Source organism: Formica exsecta, unplaced genomic scaffold (assembly GCF_003651465.1).
Source record: "Formica exsecta isolate Colony F162 unplaced genomic scaffold, ASM365146v1 scaffold468, whole genome shotgun sequence".
Lineage (NCBI taxonomy): Eukaryota > Metazoa > Arthropoda > Insecta > Hymenoptera > Formicidae > Formica > Formica exsecta.
Genome location: NW_021851916.1, coordinates 10,206 through 16,928, shown reverse-complemented (window position 1 = coordinate 16,928; position 6,723 = coordinate 10,206). Strand labels below are relative to the sequence as shown.

The following is a 6,723-nucleotide window of genomic DNA, read 5'->3' as shown; positions in this document are numbered from 1 at the left end:
AGTCATATATTTTTATTAATATATTGATAATGATTTCTGATAATCTTTTGCAAATTTTTATTTCATATCGGGCACGCCAAATATTTCATTAATTTTGATTTTTTATTTTTTAAAAGTGTTTATTTTTTGGAGTTATTTTTTAGAGGAAAATTATTTTTTTATTTTTTATTTTTTATGAAAATTATTTTTCAAGGGAAAATATTTTTAAAAGTTTTTTTTTATGGATAAATATTAAACTTTTTGTTGCGTACAATAAATGGGATTTCTTTATATACTTGGCGTATTTTTTTTACCTTTGTGAGGTTTTTTTTAGAGGGATATCACACAGCTTTCTGTAATAAATTTTTTAGAGACAAATATTAAGCTTTTTGTTGCGTATAAGTGGAGATTTTTTTATGTTTATATATAAATGTAATTAATGCATAATTAATATTTTTTGTTTAATTTACAAATGGTTAAGCAATGAGTTTATGTTAATCCAGCAAAATAAGTCTTATGGGAATTCTACCAAAAATATCATAAAACAATTGAATATACATTTTCATTAATTGACGTTATAAAACAATATATATATACACACATTTGAATTTTCCATATGTAAAATATAAATCAAGAATATATATAACTTATTTAAAAAAAAAAGATTAAATATAGTAAATAAAAAGATTAAAATTTTTGCAATGCCTTTCCTAAATAGTGCCTTAACATTTTGTAGTTGATATCTCGAAACATGTTTCACATTTTCTTAGCTGCATCGTAGGCTTCTGTTAATCAACGCAGCTGCCAAATTATTATAAACTTTTATACGATCCTCTAATAAAATCTGCAATTCAGCATCATTAACCGACTCTTCCTCCTCATTTTGATTCAAACTTGAATTATATTTGTCGATGACAGATATTCTAATACTCTTCGATAACATTATATTGGAAAATATTTTTTATATAAATGTTATTAATGCGTAATTAATATTTTTAGGTCACTTACAAATGGCTAAGCAATGAGTTGCATGTTTATGTTAATATAACAAAACAAATCTTGGGGGAACTATCAAAAATATTATATACACAGTTGAATTAAAAGCGAGTTAGAGCCTGAAATAGAAATGCTAAGCATTAGTTAAAGACGAGAAATAAGGTAACAGTTTTGTTTATAAATTATATAATAAAGGTTATTTATTTTCTTGGACTAAATACTTTGAGGTCAAGATATAGTCTATTTAATTTTTTTTGACATAATGGTTGAACTTATTTTTTTAAAGCAATGAGAAACGTGAACATGGAAATTGATGGTTTATTCTTTATTCGGATAGAGTTGCCTTTTGCAATATAATGTTATCGGAGAGCATTAGAATATTTGTCATCGACAAAAAGTAGTTCAAATTTAAATCAAAATGAGGAGGAAGAATCGGTTAGTGATACTAAGTTGCAGATTTTATTAGAGGATTGTACAAATATATATAATACGCATATTCCCCTTTGTGTCTCAATATTGTTCCTACGATATGCACAATATATATACACACATATTTGTATTGTTCCTACGATACGCACAATATATATACACATATATTTGAATTTTCCATATGTAAAATATAAATCAAGAATATATGTAACTTATTTAAAAAAAAAATTAAATAAAAAGATTAGGATTTTTGCAATACCTTTCCTAAATAGTGTCTTAACATTTTGTGATTGATATCTCGAAACATGTTTCACATTTTCTAAAGCTGCATCGTAGGTTTTTGTTTTAATCAACGCAGCTGCCAACGCAAATTATTATAAACTTTTATACGATCCTCTAATAAAATCTGCAATTTAGCATCATTAACCGCACATTAATTACATTTATATATAAAATATAAATAAATATTCACATTTCCAGAACCAAAAGTTACGAGTAATTCCAAATACACAAAATGTTTGTGAACACTATAAAAGTGCTTCGATATAATTTTACCATTTCAATATTCTATATGAAGTCAATTAATAAAAATGTGTATTCAATGTTGTTTTATGATATTTTTAGCAATTCCTACAAGACTTATTTTGCTATATTAACATAAACTCATTGCTTAACCATTTGTAAGTTAACGTAAAAATATTAATTATGCATTAATTACATTTACATATAAAATATAAATAAACATTATATACATGAATGCGCGTTCACGCGTATAATTACCAGCTTATTGAAAACATGGCCAGCCAAAATCTTCAAATATTCCTTCAATGCCTTCATAATCATTTTCCAACAATCCATTTATCACAAATATGTTAATTTTAATTGATAATGCACAGATTCAAGCATTGCGTGTAAAGCATTTATTCAATTTCGCTAATATAACCTAACTTTGCTCAATATGATTAAAAGAAATCACTTCTTTTTCTTGCACTATTCCGCGTTAATAATTTCTTTTCACTTTATCACTTTTCTTCCTTGTATTGCACTATTCCGCGATATTCTCATAACCATTAATCACTATCACTTTTCTTCTTGTCGCATTATACTCCGCGCGTACTCTTATAAAATATAAACATCTCACACATACGTACACGCATCCACATATGATATTGTCTCTTAAAACGTTCTGCACACTCAAGCGAATAATCGTACATGAGCGATGTGAATGCCGCTTGAGGGACAAAATCGCTTTGCGTGTGTGCGTGTGAGAATACGTACGTGTGTCTGAAACTTATCCTGAAAACCAAAAGTGTCACAATTCTGGTATACGATTATCATTCCTCAGGATTGACTGCACCAATCTTATTCAAACTGGTTGCAATCGAAAGCTTGCATTCACATTGTATAAGAAAAGTGCCATTAGAGTTTTGATTACGGCTTTAGTTCCTGAGGCATTTTAATCGAAAGTTTATTAGACGTTAAACCGGATAAGTTACTTGGTAGTGCCGCGGCCCCTGTATACAGGGTGTCCCATAATTCGCGTATCACCCGCCATGTGCAGGTAGAGCAGATGAAACCGAGAAGAAAAGTCCTTTACCATTTTGCGATTTTCGTAATAATTATTAAGAAATTAATTAAAAAAAGATCGAATAATTCGCGTGAGTATAAGCGCGCGGCGAAAAAGGACGACCCGATAATTTCTAACTTTACTGGGTATGCGAAAGAATATTAATTGTATGGGACCTGGATAGCTTAATGGTAAGAGCAGTCGCCCGGAAAACAAAAAGGTCCCGATATTTTTTTGTCTGTAATAGATAATAGAAAATATAATAATTTATTATAAAATCTTTGTATAGTAAAAAAATATTATGTCGGGAGACCTAATGTGTGATTCTTAGGCGTCATTTAATTACTTTTCCATTTTGTGCAATATAGGCTGCATATAAGATATATATGTGTGTATGTGCATATATATAATATATGTACGAGAGATAATTGCGCCATAAATATATATATATATATATATATATATATATATATATATATATATATATATATTCGAACATAAAATTAAATATGTAAGTACTGATGATCTGCATGATTAGTGCTTGGTAGTTATGCATATTAGGGCCGACTTCACAGATTTCAATGACCTTGGTATATAGTATCAAGGACACGGCCCTGAGTAACTATCAAAAGATTTTAGCCGTCGCTCGTAGTTTATTAAAAAGTTATAAACAAAACAAGTTTAATGAATAGAACGTAATTTTCTGACACCATATATTTTTAAGATGAATTATACATATGTATATGATGGAATATGTGTTCTCACAGAACATAGTAATCATAATACTGCGTTCAATTTGTTGTATTTACATTTTTCGTAACTTATTCGTTATTTAGCTGAATTTCTATTTCGCTGGCGTGTTTAGAGCTGTGTTCTTGATAATATACAGGGTGTATCTGAAACGATGCACTAAAGTTTAGGAGCATATTCTAGAGATCAAAATAAGACTTTTTTCCTATGAACATGGGTCCGCAAATGAACCCTCCTCCGAGCTAGAGGCCTCTTTTCGTCCGTACTTACACTTGAACTTATTATTTATAGATGCGGACCCATGTTCATAAGAAAAAAAAGTCTTATTTTGACCTCTAGAATACGCTTCTAAAGTTTAGTGCATCATTTCAGATACACCCTGTATATTAAGATCATTGAAACCTGTGAAGTCAGCCTTAATATGCATAATTAACAAACATTTTTTTTGCATCGGGTTCTAAAAAGAAAAAAGAAAAAAAGCGAGAGCAAAAAAAAAAGAGAGAGAGAGAAAAAGAAACCGTGATACACATTCGTTTTTAAATATAAATATTAGTAAAGTTAAATATAAATATTAGTTAAATCTGTCGATTTAAAATCCAAACTCCGTTTCTGGAATACGAAACATTACATACGAATAAATATATTACATACGAATAAATATATTAACAGGGCCTATCTGTGATCCTACCTATCTTTGAGTTATCCATGGGCTGCACTAATGCGGAGCAAAACGTGGACTGTCTCATGTTAATCTGTTGCGGAACACTTGGGGGCTACTATGCGGAAACACGCTTTTATAGGAAGGATTATTTTTTGTCCTTTAATGTGTTTTGGTTATTTTAGTTGTATAATGTATGCGCTAACGCCTTTTATGGGTTATAACGAAAAAAATCAAGACATAACGAACAAGGACATCATGTTGGAATATCCAATACCGTCAAGATGCACTATGGAGTATTATCACGCTCCTACAAGCATGCATAAATTTTCGGTCATTATCGAAGCGTTTGCATTGGTAATAACAACTAATGCTAATGCCGGTAATATCTGTTGTTTGACGTACATTTTGTCTTTAAATAAAATCTGATAGAGATTGTGAAAATTTTAAATTTATATTATTTTGTACATTATTAATATTTTTTACTGGTTCCGTTAGCAGGATATATCTTATCTCTTTTTTCATTTACATAGACAATTTTGTTAAAATGCGAAAATTCGTATGATTTGATATAGTAAGTAGTCTGATTGAGACTGAAATGTATTAAAGATAACTAGCTTTCCCCTGTAAATAGAATAAATAAGATATTAAATTTTAAGCAATTGAAAACGATGTTAAACAAATATAATTGCACATGTAAAAAATGTGTCAAACAGCTCGCTCAAGAAAGCTTACTGTAAAACTTAATGATATTTCGTGTTTTATACAGAGTGTCTGACAAATAAGTGACCAAACGAAAGGTGGAGGTAGGTTGGGTCAAACTGAAAAGAAAAGTCCTATACCATTTTTTTCTATAACGGTTCATAAAGGAGTTATTATTGAGTAAAGTCTGGCCCATCAGCGCCGACTTTTAACCGGACGCACGTCAGTGAGCCGCCCGCCTGATAGTGCGTCGCCGTAGCGACGGAGCGCTCACGCACACTACTAGGCGTGAAAATATATTTATATACAAATATTTCTTACATAATAATATTGCACACACGCGCACATACACACAAATGTTTATTATAAAATACATAATAATTTGTACAAAAAAAATTACAAAATCTTTTTTTTGTAAAAAAATAAATAAGTAACAACTAGATAAAACATGAAAGTAAAAATTAAAGAAAAATTATATTCAAATAAAGACAATGTAACATGATTATTTGTTGCATAATGACACATAATGTCTATTTATATAGTAATAAATCTGATATATCACCATTTTATATATCAGTGCATTTTCATTTTATAAAGGTAATGACGCGTTATTACTCAATATTACATTGCACATCTGTGGCCAAGTAAAAATTCTAAGAACCCATTTTATTGACTTTGATGTCACACGCCCAAAGTATACAATCGTTTTAACGCACTTATTGAGTAATAAGTCTGATATATCACTATTTTATATATCAGTGCATTTTCATTTTATAAAGGTAATGACGCGTTATTACTCAATATTACATTGCACATCTGTGGCCAAGTAAAAATTCTAAGAACCCATTTTATTGACTTTGATGTCACACGCCCACAAGTATACAATCGTTTTAACGCACTTCTTCAACGACATATTTACTTGATACGAATGGCCAGAGAACTCGCCGATATGATTAGTTTTATTTTGTTGATCGAGTTGCTTTTTATCAGCATACTTCTATGTGATATAATGGGTGAATATTATGTCATTTATAATTATTTTATGAAACATGTAAAATATGTATTTTTGAAAAGAGATTTATATTCAGCAGACACAAATATTCTTTTCAGGATTTCAGTTTCTTATAGCGTTGAAAGTCAGAGATATGGCTATGGTGACACAAAATTTAATGGTACAAAGTGCTTTTCTGATACAACTAATATTATACAGCTTTATCGGAAATTATCTGAAATCTCAAATGGAAGAAGTAGCGTTTTCCATTTATCAAAGTGGCTGGTATGAATTTTCTGCCAAAATAACGAAGAATTTAGTCTTTATCTTAATGCAAACAGATTCTCCAGTTACTTTTCAAGCTGGGAATTTTATTACAGTAAATCTATCAACTTTAGTGAGTATTTTAAAAACTTCTTTTTCATATCTGTCTGTACTTCGTGTAATGCTTGAAACGTGAAACACGTTTAAATAATCTTCACAAATTATAAATTATTATACGCGAGGAAATTGAAAAACAAAATAAATATTGTAGTTTATTAAAAAGTTGTCAATAAAATTGTTAAATTTTAATAGTTATTTACAATAATGTGTTTGTGTCAAATTAATTAATTTCATGCAATATCAAAAATATATACATATATATTTAAA

At 29.2% G+C, this 6,723-nt stretch overlaps 1 pseudogene; it reads left to right on the top strand.

Annotated features, from left to right (window-relative positions):
- Nucleotides 1-6,532, top strand: part of LOC115241098 — an 11,107-nt pseudogene extending 4,575 nt beyond the window's left edge.
- The last annotated feature ends 191 nt before the right edge of the window (nucleotides 6,533-6,723 follow it).